Here is a 17,241-nt window from a genome sequence, read left to right as displayed (position 1 = left end):
AACCTATTCGGAATACTCGATTTATAATAAACATCTTGGAACTTACAAGGGTAATTGGGGAGGGGGGAGGAGGGGGGTTCAATTCTCAAAGAAGAGTTTAGCAAACATACCTTGCTTTGTGATTTTCTTAAATTACTACAATATTCCGAAAATCCTGGCAATCCCATTCTATTTAGAATTATAACAAAATTGAACAATAATTAGGAAGATATTCGTGGGTTCAGCTTATTTGAGGTTTTTATCAAACAGTAGGTGTACAAATTTGACTACAAGGTTCTTCTACAAGATTTCCTTTATTTCACAACCCAATCTTTACTTATTTGAGCTCAACAATCTTCCCACAAACCTTATTGGTAGATGCATGTATAAATAATACTCTTACACCCATGAATCATACTCTTGATCAACGATCTTCTACCCAAATTTGAAATTGAAAACTAGGGTATGGAATCTTACCTCTTAGATGAAGAACTTGAGGGATTTCTTGTTAGATTTCAAGGCTTGAGCAAGATTTGATGAACAAGGGCTTAGGAATTCCTCCTCTCACTCTAGGGAACTTTCCCTTCTCTAAAAATATCAGATTATCCATCCAAAATGACCCTAAGATCGTATTATAGGAACTAGGATCGGGTTATGAAATTAGAAAAACGGACCCTAAAAAATCCAGTCCGGGCTACAGACCAGGCTAGGCACGGTCTGTAGCGAGCTACAGACCAGGTTTCGCGAGCTCTGTAACATGGTCTACCATGATATAGATCTTGCACCGTGAGTTATATAGCACGGTATACCATGCAACAGACCTTGCGCCGCGAGGCATATAGCACGGTCTACAACACTACAGACCTTGCGCCGCGAGGCATATAGCACGGTCACATTCTTCCATCCTTTGGGAATTTAGTCATAACTTCTTGTAAGGGTGTCCAAATGATGAACGGTTTGAAGAGTTAGAAACAAGACTAAAAGGGATTTAATTTGATAGGTAGATCACCTCATAAGTAGTTATAGTTTGGTAGCATCATGCATTTGAAATAGGATCTTATGCTAATTAAGACATCCTTTCCACTTAATGTATCCAACTTGTTCCACACGAATTCTTGCCATTCACAAAACTCCTTAGTATGTTCCAAAACACCTTAAACATATATTTTTCATTAAAACATAATGTGGTTCTATCCCATGGGTCTCCTTTAATACTTGAACACGTTATTCCCAAATACCGTTGGCGCACCTTAAAATCTTAAATCATTAGGAAATTTTAATGGAGCCTTACACACAGTGCTCCAGCTGGCAATGGGTTTCAGAGTACTCGTCCAAATAGTCATCATTTAGTGCACCTCATGCACGTGATTCTTACAGTGCATCTTTAGGTCACGGATCTTACAACGGTTAATCCAATTATTTGGGGCAGGTTCAATCCCAGCAGCCACGTCAATAGAGAGATTGATTCGAGTGTGGGGATTTGAGGTACATAAGGAGAGATTGTCCTAGGATGAGGGTGGGTGCAGCCTAGTAGGGTACCCAGTTGATGATTCCAACACCAGTTACTACACCACCTACACAGCCAGCTTGAGGTGAATGTTAGGCAGGGATAGGACATCCTAGAGGTAGAGGCCAGGATCGTTATTATGATTTACCTTGTAGGCCTGATGCAGTTGTATCTCATGCAATAATTTGAAGTATTGTCTCAGTTTGTCATAGAGAAAAATCACTATTGTTTGATACAGGTACTACTTATTTGTATGTGTCATCTTAATTTGCATCATATTTGGATATGCCTTGTGATTCTTTAGATATTATTGTTTATGTATCTACACCTGTTTGAAATTCTATTATAGTGGATCGTGTTTATCAGTCCTATGTAGTTAATATTGGTGGGTATGATACTATGGTAGATCTATTACTATTGGACATGGTTGATTTTGAGGCAACTCTTGGAATTGATTGGTTGTCCCTGTATCATACTATCTTAGATTGTCACGCCAAGACCGTAACTTTGGCTATGCTAGGATTGCCTAAATTATAATCGAGAGGGCCTCTTGGTAATTCCATAGGTAGGGTGATTTCATTTATGAAGACTTAGTGTATGGTTGAGAAGGGATGTCTAGCATACTTGACTTTTATTTGGGATTCTAGTGTAGAGTTTCTTCCAAGGATTTGGTATCGCTAGTTAGGGAGTTTCTAGAGATGTACGAACTTACAAGGTATTCCACCCGATGGGGATATTGATTTTGGTATTGACTTGGTACCGGGCACGCATCCCATATCTATTCCACCATATCACATGGCTCTAGTCGAGTTGAACAAGTTGAAGAAGCGATTGTAAGAGTTGCTTGATAAGGGATTCAATAGATCGAGTGTGTCTCCTTGGGGCGCATCGATGTTGTTTGTGAAGACGAAGATGGTTCTATGATGATGTGCATTAAATATAGGCGGTTGGACAAGGTTACTATCAATAATAAGTATCCATTGCCTCGCATTGACAATTTATTTGATCTTCTTCAGGGTGCCAAAGTGTTCTCAAAGATTATTTTTAGTTTGACTAATGCTTCAGCAACATTCATTCATTTGATTAACAGAAGGTCTACACTAATCATCGAAGTCTTAATTATATGTTCAAGCAGAAAGATTTGCATTTGAGGTAGCAAAGGTGGTTAGAGATGTTGAAGGATTATGATATCACTATCTTATTTCACATGGGTAAGTCAAATGGTAGTTGATGCCTTGAGTAGGAAGTGTTACGACCCAAAATCCCACCTTAGGTTGTGATAGCATCTAGCCATACTAGCTAAGCAAGCCAACCCACAATCCACAAAAAATGGTAAAGATTCTTTTAGCTAATAGAGTCATAACATAAATAAAGACATAAATAGTCGCAAAAGAGCATAACAGCTGATACAATCATCACATGGTCCGAACACGACCAAAATAGTATAACTACCAAGGACAAAGTCGCACAAGTACATGAGCAACAACCAAACAAATATAAGTTTGAATACTTGATCAATATTGTCCGAGATAACCAAATAGATAGGAAATAATAAAAGACAGGGAGACGAGAAATGTTAAATAAATCCATGGAGTGTAGCTGACCCTAAGTGTGTGAGCCTCTCCTTGACCACCCAGGCTCAAGGAGAAGCTCTGCTAGTACCCACCTGAGGATCTATATCAAAAGGATGTACATAAGCATAGTATTAGTACACATAATTGGTACTAAGTAAGTATCAAGTCCAACCTCGAATAAGTAGTGGCGAGGCTATATGCATCTGGATACTTGCAACACAGATATAAATTAAATAACAGAACTCAGGTCTGAACAATAATTAATCTCATGAACAACAGATATCAAATATGTAAGACATTCGAAATATATAAAGCATGATTTTTCCAATTCAAGAGATGATCAGTGCGCTGCTCATATACGGTATTTAAAGATGGCATGCTTCAATAAATGGAGTCGAGGCTCCCAACTAGCATATATAGGTGAAATGCAACAGTTATCATTAATACGAATGCTTCTAAATGAGTTGGGGTAGTTTATGCATGCTCAAGACTCTATCACTCAACATAACCGATAAAGATCCATGTACCATGACACACAATCCATGTATCACCAAACCCTATACAAAATTCATGTATCAACCACGCTCACATGGTCCAAAGTAATATGGGTTATCACCTGATCCAAGCACAAAAAGGAGCTAGATAGCTCACTCATAATCAAATATCCAAATTCATCATGTCCTGTGTGCCGTAGTTGTATTTTATCTGCACGACCTTACCTCTTGTGTCACAATATTAGTCCAAAATAAGTATCCAAATGTAATATGTATGCATATGTATAGAATTATAGATAAAAGATGCACAAGGACTTAATAATAATCATACGGATATGTTCAAATGGAATTTATATATGACTACGGATGATTCAAACAATTCAACATGTCAAGAATAGGCTCTCATTCCTTCATAAATAATCATAAGCCTAGGCATGATCTGTAACATGAATAAGAGAGAAACATAGTCATATAAACCAAACAAATCATGACTTAAGATGAGCACATAATCAAACAAGGCATAAAGTATCTCAATTCTATGCTGGACATAATATAAACTTAATACATGCATATGCACTCACCACCCCGCATATACACCACCCCAATACCTTAAATACATAGCAATAAAGTCAATCCTAGGTGGTCTCCATCTTAACAAGATTAGCCAAGAGACTTACCTCCACCCGATAGATAAAAATTAATCAAAACTGGCCAAATCATTATAATATGACTCCATAACTCTACTAGCCCAAATATATGATTAGATTCCAAAACCGATTACAAATCCCCAATTTACTCTCTCAAAATATATAGACAAAATCCCCAAATTTCTCTTTCAAACACAATAGTCTATGTGTAATTATCCATGGGAAAATAAGATATATTATCAAAACTAGTGTAGAAATCCTTACCTCCATGTAGCGGGTGAAAGTCTCCTTAAAAATCTCCAAAAATCCGAGGTCTAGGGCTGAAAATATGAAAGATTGGGTAAAAGTTCTGAAATCACATCTTAAGTAGTCTTCCCAGCTTTTCCATCGAGGATCGCGGCCTAAGCCTCGCTTTCGCGAAACATAAAATCTTCATCTGTTGAAAATGCGACATAGCCATCACGAACGTGAAGGCCAAAGCCCCCAGTTCTCACATTTCATCGCAAACGCGGTCTCCTGGCGCGAACACGAAGAACCAAACCACCAGCCATCACAAACGCAACCATCCAGGCATGAATGTGAAGAAGAAATCCTCCCTAGTACCAAATCCTTCATAAAAAAGACAAGGATCCTCTCGTGAATGCGACGAACACCAGACACCAGCAAAATCAACCAATTCCAAACTTGCTCCGGGTGGTTCGAAACTCATCCGAGCCAATCAAGACCCAATCTAATCATAGCAATAAGTCCATAAACACTATACGGGCCTATTCAAAGCCTCCAAATACATACGATAACATTACATCGATGAATCAAAGATCAAAACATAATTTGAACTTCTCTTAAGTTTAAGAAATCCCAACTTCCAACCAAGCATTTGATTCAAGCCTGACCAATCCAGATTACATATAAACTTTGCACAATATTTTCAAATGACAAAAAGAACCTATTCCAAGTTCCAAAACAACAATCCAAATTTGATATCATCAAAGTCAACTCCGGTCAAACTTAGGAAGTCTCCAATCCTTTAAATTGCCAACTTTCGGCAAATAGAGCTAAAACATCCTAGGAACCTCCAAATCCAAATCTAAAGATACGCCTAAGTTCAAAATTATCATATGAACCTATTGGAACTATCAAAATACCAATATGATGTTGTTTATATAAAAATCAAATCTTAGTTAACTCTTATAACTTAAGCTTCCAAAATGAGACTAAGTGTCTCAATTCACTCTCAAACCTTCCCGAAACAAAACAAACCACCTTCGCAAGTCATAAAATAACAAACAGCATACAACGAGTATCAAATAGGGAAAATAAGGCTCAAATATATAAAACAACAAGCCAGGTTATTACAGGAAGGCTGAGAGCATGTGGGTTTGGTATTATCCTATTTGATGAGAGGTCTTTGGCTATGGATGTTCAGGCCTTGGCCAATAGATTTGTGAGATTGGATATTTCTGAGCCTAGTAGAGTTGTTGCATGTGTTGTTGCATAGTCATCCCTTTTTGAGCGCATGAAGGCTCGTTAGTGTGGTGATCCCCATTTTCATATCCTTAAGGACATGGTGTTGCGAGGTGGTGCTAAGGAGGTGACCATTGGTAATGATGAGGTATTGAACTTGATGGTCGTGTTTGTGTTACTAATGTGGATAAATTAAGGGAGTTGATTCTTGAGGAGGCTCATAGTTCAAGAAATTCGATTCACCCAGGTGCTACAAAGATGCATCGGGATTTAAAGCAGCATTATTGATGGTAAAGGATGAAAAATGACATTGTAAATCATGTTTTCGGTTTTTGAATAGTCAATTGGTTATGTATGAGAATCAAAAACTAGGTGGGTTAACTCAAAGATTGGTTATACCAGAGGGAAAGTAGGAGTGTATTACTATGGGCTTTGTGGTAGGGTTTCCATGGACCTTGAGGACCATTGACGTTGTTCGGGTCATTGTGGATAGATTTAGCAAATCTACGCATTTCATTCTGGTGATGTCTTCTTACACTTCTGAGAAGTTGGCTCAGATCTTCATTAGAGAGAGTACCCATTTGCATAGCATGCTTGCTTTTATCATCTCGAATAGAGGCACTCGTTTCACATCTCTTTTAGGAGAACTGTTCAATAAGAGTTTGGCATGCGGGTGGAGTAGACCATATAGATCCTTGAGGATATGTTGAGAACCTGTGTTATTGATTTTGAAGGCCAGTGGGATGGCTCTGTATAAAGCTTTATATGGGAGGCGGTGTCATTTTCCAATTGGTTGATTCGAGCCTGCTCAAGCTAGGTTGTTGGGTATAGACTTGGTTCGTGATACTTTGGAGAAGGTGAAATGATTCAGGAGTGGCTTCGTACAACGTAGTTCAGATATAAGAGTTATGTTGATAGGAAGGTTGGTGATGTGGATTACATAGAGGGTGAGAAGATTCTTATTAGAGTTTCGCCTATAAAGGGCGTGATGGGATTTTGGAAGAAATGCAAGTTTATCCCTATGTATATTGACCCATTTGAGGGTTTGGAGAAAGTTGGCAAGGTGGATTACATGTTTGCTTTTCCATATAGCTTGATGGGAGTTCATCCGGTGTTTCATGTTTCCCTGCTGTGAAAGTACAATAAAGACAAGTCACATATGTTAGAGTTTAGTACAGTTTAGTTGGATGAGAATTTAGAATACGAAGAAGAGCCAGTGGCCATTTTGAATAAGTAGGTTCGAAACTTGAGGTCGAAAGAGATTGCATCAGTGAAGGTTCAGTTGAGAGGTCAACTGGTCGAGGAAGTGACTTGGGAAATATAGCATGATATGCATAGCAAATGTCCTCATTTTTGGCACTCCAGGTATGATTCTAAACCCATTTGAGGATAAATTTTTGTTTTAGAGGTGGAGAATGTAACGATCCGATCAGTTATTTTGAGTATTAAAACCCCAATCCTTTATTTGATGCTTCTCGTATGTGTAATTGATATGTGATGACTTGTGGGGATGGCTTCTTGGGTTTCGGGAAGGTTCGAGAGTGATTGGAACACTTCGTTTTATTTTTGGAAGCTTGAACTATAAGAATTGACCTATATTTGACTTTTGAGTAAAGTACCTCAGATGTGTGATTCTTATTTTCCACTAGGTTGTATGGTAATGTTAGACTTAGGTGTATGTTCGTACTTGGAGTTTCCTAAAAGGTTTTGACTCTATTTGTCGAAAGTTGGCAATTTGAAGAACTGAAGAGTTCGTAGGTTTGATCGGTAGTTGACATTGATGTTATCGGGTTTAGATTGGTATTTAGGGACTTTGGATAGGCTCAATTAATTGATTGGAACTTGTGAGCAAAGTTTAGTTGTGATCCGTAATGTCTAAGTGTGGTTCGGACATGTTCGAAGAAGTTGAAAAGTTTAGAAGTTAAGAAAATGGATCTTTGGAAAGGTTTGCATTAGGTATTTAGACTTGTTAGTGTGATTCGATGGGGCCCCCAGAGTCCCGAGTGTGTTTCGGGATGGTTCCAGACCATTTTGTGGTTGCTTAGCACAACTAGTTCTGGTGCAGCGCACTTGCAGAAGAAGGTGCGCAGGTGAAAGTTGCACCTGTGATGGTAGGTTCGCATATGTGGAATTGTCATGGCCCTGCAGAGCTGGAGCATAGGTGCGAATTTGCACCTACATAGACTTTGTGCACTTGCGAGATAGGGGTTGGTCAGAGGATTTATGCACATGTGGAGCAGCAGATGCAATGATCGTGTAAGTAAGTGGAACTCGCAGAAGCGTGCTGGAAGATGCGAGCTTATAGGGCACAGAAGGTAGGCCCTGGCAGACTTCCTATATACCAAGGGTTTGCTCTTTTTTCATTATTTTGAGTTTTGGATCACGGAAAGAGGTTATCTTTTAGGATATTTTCAATACTACTTTGGGGTAAGTAATTTCTACTTGAATTTGATTATATGACTTGATTCCCCATGGATTTATAAACTTAGAACAAATAATCTTAAAGAGATATTCAGAATTTTTATCTACACTTTAAGAGAGTATAATTTGGGGATTTGAGGGTCGATTTGGTCACAATTGAGGAATTTAATCACATATTTGTACTCGTAGGGTTATAGTATTCGGGATCTACAACTTGAAATGGGTTTTGACCATGTGGGCCCGATTGACTTATTAAGAATTTATGAAAGAATGAAGCTTTATTGTTTGAACTTGATGCAAATAACCTTATTAAACATTATTAAGTAAATTTTAGCTAGATTCAAGCCGATTGGAGGTGATTTTGAAAGGAAAGGCGGTTTCGGAGGTTTGATTTGGCTTGAAAAAAGTATCTTACCTAATCTTGGTTGAGGAAATAACACTTAGTATTTGACCTTATTTGCTTAATTGCTACATATTAGGAGCAATGTATATGTGAAGTGATTTCACGACCCAAAATTTTAACCCTGGGGTCGTGATGGTGCCTAACATCCACTTGCTGGGCAAGCCAACATTAGCAAATTAAATTATCCATTTTTAGAATTTAAAACAATACAACAATAACAATTAACGATTACCAAAACTGAATTACATAAGATTAATCCGTATTATACCACGGTCTAGACTAATCCCAGATATCTGGTGTCACAAGTACATGAGCAACTAGAGTTCTACAAATAAAGTCTGAATAAAATACAACTATTTGAAATAAAAGTAAACAATAAATACAGAATAGAAAGGGACTTCAGGGACTGCGAACGCCATCAGCTTTACCTCAAGTCTCCTACTGTAAGTCGATCCGAGCAAGAACTTCTCTACACGCCGCTGGGACTAACATAGATATCTGCACAAGAAGTGCAGAAGTGTAGCTTGATTACACCAACTCCATGTACTATGTAGGTGTCGAGTATAACCTAGACGAAGTAGTGACAAGTCTATGACAAGACACTCACAATAAATCTGGACGGATAATAATAACAAAATACTGTAATAAAAATAAAGTAGTAAACTCATATAAATGGAACCGAAAGTCAACTACCAAAGGGCCCCAAAATATCATGTTCTCAACTCTCATATCAAAGTACCGGAATAAATTCTACAACATCTAGCAGTTACAACACATCAATAACAAGTCTCCTCCATTATGGCGTGCAACCCGATCCACAAATATATATAAATAGCATTGCGGCATGCAACCCGATCCCAAACACTAAGACCAATATCTGTTGCGGCGTCCAACCCAATCTCACACAATAATACCAACATCCATTGCAGCGTCCAACCCGATCTTACTCAATAATACCAATAACCGTTGCGATGTGCAACTCGATCCCAAACAATAATATTATAATGAACATTCACAACAACTACGGCGTAATTCAAAATAAATGCAATAAAATAATTACACAATTAAGGATTTAAAGCAGGTAAAAGAAACTATCTAATAACACACAAGTCAATAACCAAGTGAAGACAGTCGATAAATAAAGCCACAGATACATAGAAACAATTAGTAGAGGCAAGAATTTAACAAGTAAGGGCAAGTAACCTTTAAAGCATTTAACAAATAATAACATGGATTAAATAATGGCCTTAAATAATTGAAAACATTAAGTAAATACTCCAACCCGCCTGCTTTAACCAAAGATGGTGCATATACACTCGTCACCTCGCATATACACCGTTGTTTCACATAAATCACATAACAAATACACCAACAAGTCCTAATTTTCTCAAATCAATGTTAGACATGACACTTACTTCACTCCACAACCAGATCAATCAACCAACTACGGCCTTGCCTTTCGAACAAGCCTATCAACCAACCGAATCTAGCCAATTATCGTTCAAATAATTCAAAATAAGCTTTAGAAACTACCCATTGATGAAAAAAGTTCAATCTTTTATGAAATTAAAAAAGTCAACCCCGATCTTGCTTTGTCAAAATCCGAGATTCGAATAAAAATTCGATTATCCATTCACCCATAAGCTCAGTTCTGTAATTTGTTTCGAAATCTGACCTCAATTTGAGGTCTAAATCTCAATTTTGCAAAATCTCTAAATTCTACTTAAATCCCTAATTTCTACCATGAAAATCCTAAATTTGATAAAAGCTCATGAAAATGTCACGTCCCAAACTCGGGGAGTGCGACCGGCACCCAACTAAGAGAACCGTGCCGAGCAAGCCTGTTAGATTTTCTTCTACCCAAACTCATCCATGAATAAAAAGGATATTTACTCCATTAATCAAACACTAAAAAGATTTCATTAATAACTTCCATTTCATTCCTATTAGCAGCTTCATTCATAATTTTCAAAATATTACGAGTTTATAGAATTAATAAAAAACATGATTTCCAAATACCAATATTTTTAGTTCAACTCCCAACATCAACCACAACCCACAACCTGTCTATGGAGCCTCTAAGTACAATAGAAGAGTAATATAGAAATGCCGGTAACAAGGTCCCGGCTATACCTCAAACCACAGTACATGAGAAAAAAAAAGATACATGACCCCGAAATGAAGTGGGGCTCCCCAAATCAACTGAAAAGAGTGCACTGCTATCACTGATCAATGCCGCCTGATGTAGGACCACCTGCATCCATTAAAGATGCAACGCCCCTGGCAAAAGGGACGTTAGTACTGTCGAATAGCACTAGTATGTATAGCTAAAAAACCTCTTTCAAAATAGAATGCCCATATAAGAAAAGGCAACACATAAAAAACAGCAAGTCACAATCCATAATATCCAAATGTCCAGTTTAAAACATAATAATATTAAAAATACGAACTTCATATACAATATTTGGTTGGGAGGTCATTAGCACCGATATACCACCATCTTTGTTAACACGGAGTCCGATCACGCCCGATCGGCTAAGTCATCTCCCCACGAATAATGTGGTTTGACAAGTGATGTGAAAGAAAGTTGTTACCAAGAGTAGTACCACCATGTGCACAACACGATGTCCGATCTCCACCCGATCAGCTAGGCCGTCTTCCCACATATGTCGTGTGGGTCGAATTTTCCAATCCACAATTGTTACCAGTTTCATCCCAATTAAGGGGAATAATCACAATTTTACCAATGTTTCAACTTCATCACAAATAAGGGGAATAATCACAATCCACCCATACACTGGTACGAGTAGTTTCAGGTGTGGGCCTTATGACCCACACTTCCTCGGTTTTGCTAATGATGCTCCCAAAAATATTTTTGATTTGATTTGCACACAAAAGTTAACATAAATACAATTGTACTCACCTCAACCTCTTTCACATTGTATAAATCCTCATTAGTATTTTCAGTCACTCACAACAACAATATTTCCTTGGCTCATTTGGCCATTCACAAGATTCTTTATTCCTGGCACAATGGCCGTATTTCATATTCCACAATTTAACCTCTTTCAATTTCAAAGATCACCATCAAATATCAGCATAGAGAATATTTCAGAAATCATATACTTCAAATTCATTTAAAATGGGAACTTTAAACACAAATGGTTTCTTCCCAAAGAATGGGGCATACCAACCAGCAATAGAAACACACATCAAAATCATAAACAATCAATACATCATTTATTCTTGAAATACTCCTTTCCATAAATGACAATATACAATTTCAACACATGAGTATGTAAGAACTCGAATCACACTGATATATTTATAAAGTAAAGCATTAGTTAAAGCAGCCACTTATGGGCATGAATTGAGTACAAAAGCCTTTAGGCAGTTCTATTTTCGAAATCGTTTTTAAAAAATCGAGTCGAGGCTCATTTCATATTCTTTATCGCATTCTCTCAAATCATTTGCACTATTAGCCACAGTCATAACTTAGATTCTTGGCACGTTAGCCACACACTATATCACTAATTCAATTATTTTATTTCCAACCATCTTTATAGGTTATCAACAATAAGATATTTCCAATCAAGACTTTAGGTACATATATGAGCAATTAAGAGTCTTACGAATATTGAGATTTTCTCAACGATTTGTCATACTAGCTTTCATTTGAAATACGATTCAAAGCCACAACATTTTAATACGCAACCCATACTTTGAAACTCACGGGAACATTATGGAATTCGATTCTAAAAAAGAAAGTTTAGCCAACATACCTCAATTGAGCTTTCCTTAAATTACTACAACGTTTCAAAACTTCTAGCAATCCCAATCTATTTTGAGACATAACAAAATTGAACCATAATTAGGAAGATATTCATGCTCTCAGCTCATTTGAGCATTTTATCAAACACTAGATGTGCAAAATTAACCACAAGGTTCTTCTACAAGATTTCCTTCACTACACAACCTAATCCTTACTTATTTAAGCTCAGCAATCTTCCCAAAAATCTTATTGGTACATGCATGTATAAATAATACTCTCATACCCAAGAATCATACTCTTAATTAACCATCTTCTACCCAAATTCGAAATTGAAAACTAGGGTATGGAACCTTACCTCTTAGATGAAGAACTTGTGGGTTTTCCTTGTTAATCTTCCAAGATTTGACAAAAACTTGATGAATAATTAGCCTAGGGTTTCCTCTCTCTCTAAAACACTCTCCCTTCTCTCTAAAACATCAGAATATTTGCTCGAAAATGACCATTTGCGTGTATTTAACGAAGTTAGGTCAGGCTGTAAAAATTCAAAAATAAAGCTCCGGAACAGGGTCTGCGGATGCATATACGACCGCATAATGGTTATGCGGACCGCGAACTGACCGCGAAATTGGGGTCCAAAACTGGAAAGAAACTGACCTGGTTTGCGGTCACTATGCGACCCGCAGACCTATTCTACGGTCGCATAATGAACCACAGAACAGTTCTGCGGTCGCATAGTCGATCGCATAATGGCATCCAAGCCTGCCCATTTGGTCCTCACTCAATGGCCATTATGCTTTCCGCAGAGTAATTCTGCGACTGCATAGTGGGCCGCAGAAACGCCTTCTTTTGCCAAAAATTTTCTTTTACTCTCCGGCGCACTGTTCAACCCAAAACCTTGAATTTATACAATCCTCAAACACGTAAGCCTACTTCGGTACCACGAAATCTTGAATTCATTTGCGAAATTTACGGGGCTTTACACTGAAATACTTCAAATGTTTCCGGGGTGTTACAGAAAAGTAGTGAAAAATTGAAATAAACTGGATTAGTGTTACTTACCAATGAATTTGGCAAGAAAATGTTCTTCAAAATCTCCACTAGAGTGTTTAGGATTGAGAAATGGTGTAAAATGAGCTAAGTCTCGGGTCCGTTCATTTAAAATATTGACCGAAGTCAACTCAAATGGGTTTTTAAGGCACGAATTCACGTTTTAATCAATTTTTTACATAAAAATTTTCCAGAAAAAGGCACGGACTGTGCACGCAAATAGAGAGGGGCTAAAAAAAGCCTTTTGAGGTTTTGAAACACAAAATTAAGATTTAAATCTCTAGATGACCTATCGGGTCATCACAGAAGAAGCCTCCAAAACAACCAAAACTAGTCAATTATCGTTCAAACAATTCAAAATAAACTTTGAAAACTACCCATTGATGAAAATGGTTCAATCTTTGATGAAATTGAAAAGGTAAACAAAAGTCAACCCATGCCTACTTGGTCAAAATCCGAGATCCGGACAAAAAATTCGATTACCCATTCATCCCCGAGCCCGATTATGTGATTTATTTCAAAATTCAGCCTCAATTTTGCAAAATCCCTAAATTCTACTTAAATCCCTAATTTCTACCATGAAAATGCTAGATTTGATGTTAAAAACTCATAAAAAGTAATGGGAATTGAAAGAAAGTGGATTAGAGTTGCTTACCAATGAATTTAGGAAGAATATGTTCTTCAAAAATTGCCTTTAAAGTATTTATGGTTGAAAAATGGTGTAAAATGAGCTAAGTCCCGTTTCCCACTCTTTCACCCCGCTACAGGTGCCGCATTTGCGAACTCTTGTTCACAAATGCGACATATGGCTCGCGAATGTGATTAGTGTATCAGATGCCCGGAAGTCGCAAATGCGACAATTTGATTGCAAATGTGAAGGTTCCCTCATTGAAATTGCGCCCAAAAGCTTCGCAAATGAGAAGATGACCTTTGTTGCCAGTGGTCACAAATGCGACCAAATATTCGCAAAAGCGGCCTCAGATAGTTCGCAAAAGCAAACCTTTTCCTTGCAAATGCAAGGTCACCCAGCCCGAGCCCCTACTCGCAAATGCGAGCCAGACCTCGCAATTGCGAACTCTTGTTCGCAAATGCGAGCCAGGCCTCGCAATTGTGAGATCTACAACATACACCAGTAACAAGAGATGCAATAGTAGTCTTTAAACCATCCAAACTCATCTGTAACAAATTCAAAACTCACCTGAGCCCCTCGGGTTCTAAACCAAACATGCACACAAGTGTAATAACATCCTAAAAACTTACTTGATACCTTAAATCATCAAAATAACATCAAATGACAAGAATCGATCATCAAAACTCATGACTTTCAACTTGAAAACTCATTTTCGCAATTTTTCACAAATTGCGCCGAAATGCGCTTAGGTCACCCCGGACCCCAATCAAAAGTGCATAAAATCACAAAGTCCAAAAATATCATACGAACCTACCGAAATCATCAAAACATCGATTCTAGGTCGTTTACCAAGAATGTTTACCGTGGTCAACTCAAGTTTCATTTCAAGCCTAAAATTACTTTTTCTTTAAATTTTTACATCCAAACTTTCCGAAAAATGATACGGAATATGCGCACAAATCGATAAACATCAAATGACGCTAATAGAGTTCTCTAAATATGGTAATAAAGGCTAGCACTCAAAATGACCTACCGGATCGTCACAGGTGACGAGTTCTTATGCGGGTGCTAGTATGATGGTTCATCACTAGATTAGAATTTAGTATTTTATTATGCCTTATTTGACTGTGCGCTTTTCATGATTTATGTTTTAATTAATGATATGTCTACGTGATATTATCCTTACATGCTAGAAACCATGTTTATGATTCGTCTCTTAATTGGCCAGGATGGACTATTCGTGATATTGTTGTTCCACTTGATTTTGCTGTAGTCATGCTTCACAGCTTGTGCACACATCCGCACCTAATAATTATGTCCTTGTGCACCTTACTAAGTAATTGTGAGCATATGCCTCTTTAAAGATGAAAAGTTATTTCGATTTGTTGTGATTGTGGCACATTATATCACATTTTGGATATATTGAGTGGATTGATTTGGAAATGGCACGAGGTTTCTACTATGCGGTAATTGTGGCATTATTGTTGTTATGGCATGAAGTCTTTGCCGTGCAGGTATGTGGATATTGTTATTGTTATGGCACGAGTTCTTTACCGTACAATGTGTGGACACGATCCATCCCCTAGGGTCGCCCTCTCGTGTTTCTCTCTTAATGGCGTACACACAGATTATGATAAAATGACAAATGGTTAGTTGATTTTGATATAGAATCTGTTGTGATGAGTTTTGACCATAAAGGTAGAAGCTTTGACCATTCAAGTGAATCTATTATGCCTTATCATGCATTCTATATGCTTTCTACATTAAATTCTAACATGTTACTTGATGCCTTTGTTATATGCTTTGACTTGCTAGTCGAGATAGATATATCTATGTTGAGTTGATATTTCTTTATGTGATCTTTGGTCATATTGTATCTCCTTTCGTAGTCTTGGTGTTTATATTCTGAACTGTACAGGTTTAGTAGGTATCACATAACTTGAACCACATCACTACTTTACTGAGGTTAGTCTTGATACTTACTGAGTATACGTTATCCCGTACTCATACTATACTTCACCACTTTTTTTGCAGATCCGGGTGTTGGCAGAAGAGGACTCATGTGGGTGTTTAGCAGTTGACAAAGGAGAGTCGATGCAGTGCTGCATGATCGCTCGCAGGCCCTTGGAGTCCCCTTTTCCTTATTATCATACTGTTTATATTATTTCAGGCAATATCACTATTATTGGGAGGTTTAGATGTATCTTACTTTAGAGCTCATGACTCCGTACTGTCAGGTTTTGATAAATTTGATGTAGTAGTATCTTTATGCTTTCCATTGTTTAGAAGACTTATCTCGCTATTTTATATCTTGCTATATTTGATTTGATCTGTATTAAATGTTGGCTTACCTAGTCTTGGAGATTATGTGTCATTACGACCATTGATGGAATTTTGGATCGTAACACTAAAGTTCAAAACGAGAAGTTATTAGAAAAAGTACAATTTCCTTAATTAAGTGAATTATTAGTTTGGCAGTATCTTTTAGTTGGCATATTCAAATAGCTAAATCTGTAGATCCATTATTCATTGCGTAGTTAGTGGAAATTAAAAATAACGTTCAACCTTCAGTTCATAACGATCTAACCAAAGAAATAAAAAGATAATAGTTCACACTGATTAAGGTAGTACGATGCTATAAATGAGAAGGATATGCATCAATATTCCTCATCACGTGTATCTTTATCTGAGGTTGTAGCATGCGAAATGCAATTATTACCAATACGAATATTAAATAATTAAATGAATAATACTAATTGGCTCCCCTGGAGTACTAATTAAGAAACAAAATTTACAAAAGCATGAAATGGTGGCTTTTCTTAATTTATTTTTAGTTCATTCTGAATGCTTATTACAAAGTTTCCTCGTTAAATGTTAACACTTTAGATGTTTAGCTCTTCTTCTTTTTTTATCTAAGTAGAAATAAAAAACTTTATCTGAAATGGGTGGATTAATTATTTTAATTCCAGATTTTATAAGCTTAAAATTTAGAATGGTACATATGAATTTTTAAAGTGATTTAGACGATGTTATTTAAATTTAAGTTGATTGTTTTTAATTTTATTACATTGCCTAATTTACATTTATGTATTATACACAAGTAACACCCCTAATGTAATCTAAACTTATACGTTAAATCGCTAGCTTAATCTAGTGAGAAATACAACAAAAATTCAATCAGGACTTTCCATTGCAAAAATCTTTATAACCAAATTAATGTTCCGATCACAAGAATGTATAAACTAGAAAAGAAAATGTTTACAATTTTCATTTATAAATTGAAGTAGTGTAGTTCAATCACA

Source organism: Nicotiana tabacum, chromosome 19 (genome assembly GCF_000715075.1).
Source record: "Nicotiana tabacum cultivar K326 chromosome 19, ASM71507v2, whole genome shotgun sequence".
NCBI classification, from domain to species: Eukaryota; Viridiplantae; Streptophyta; class Magnoliopsida; order Solanales; family Solanaceae; genus Nicotiana; species Nicotiana tabacum.
This window is presented reverse-complemented; position numbering follows the sequence as displayed.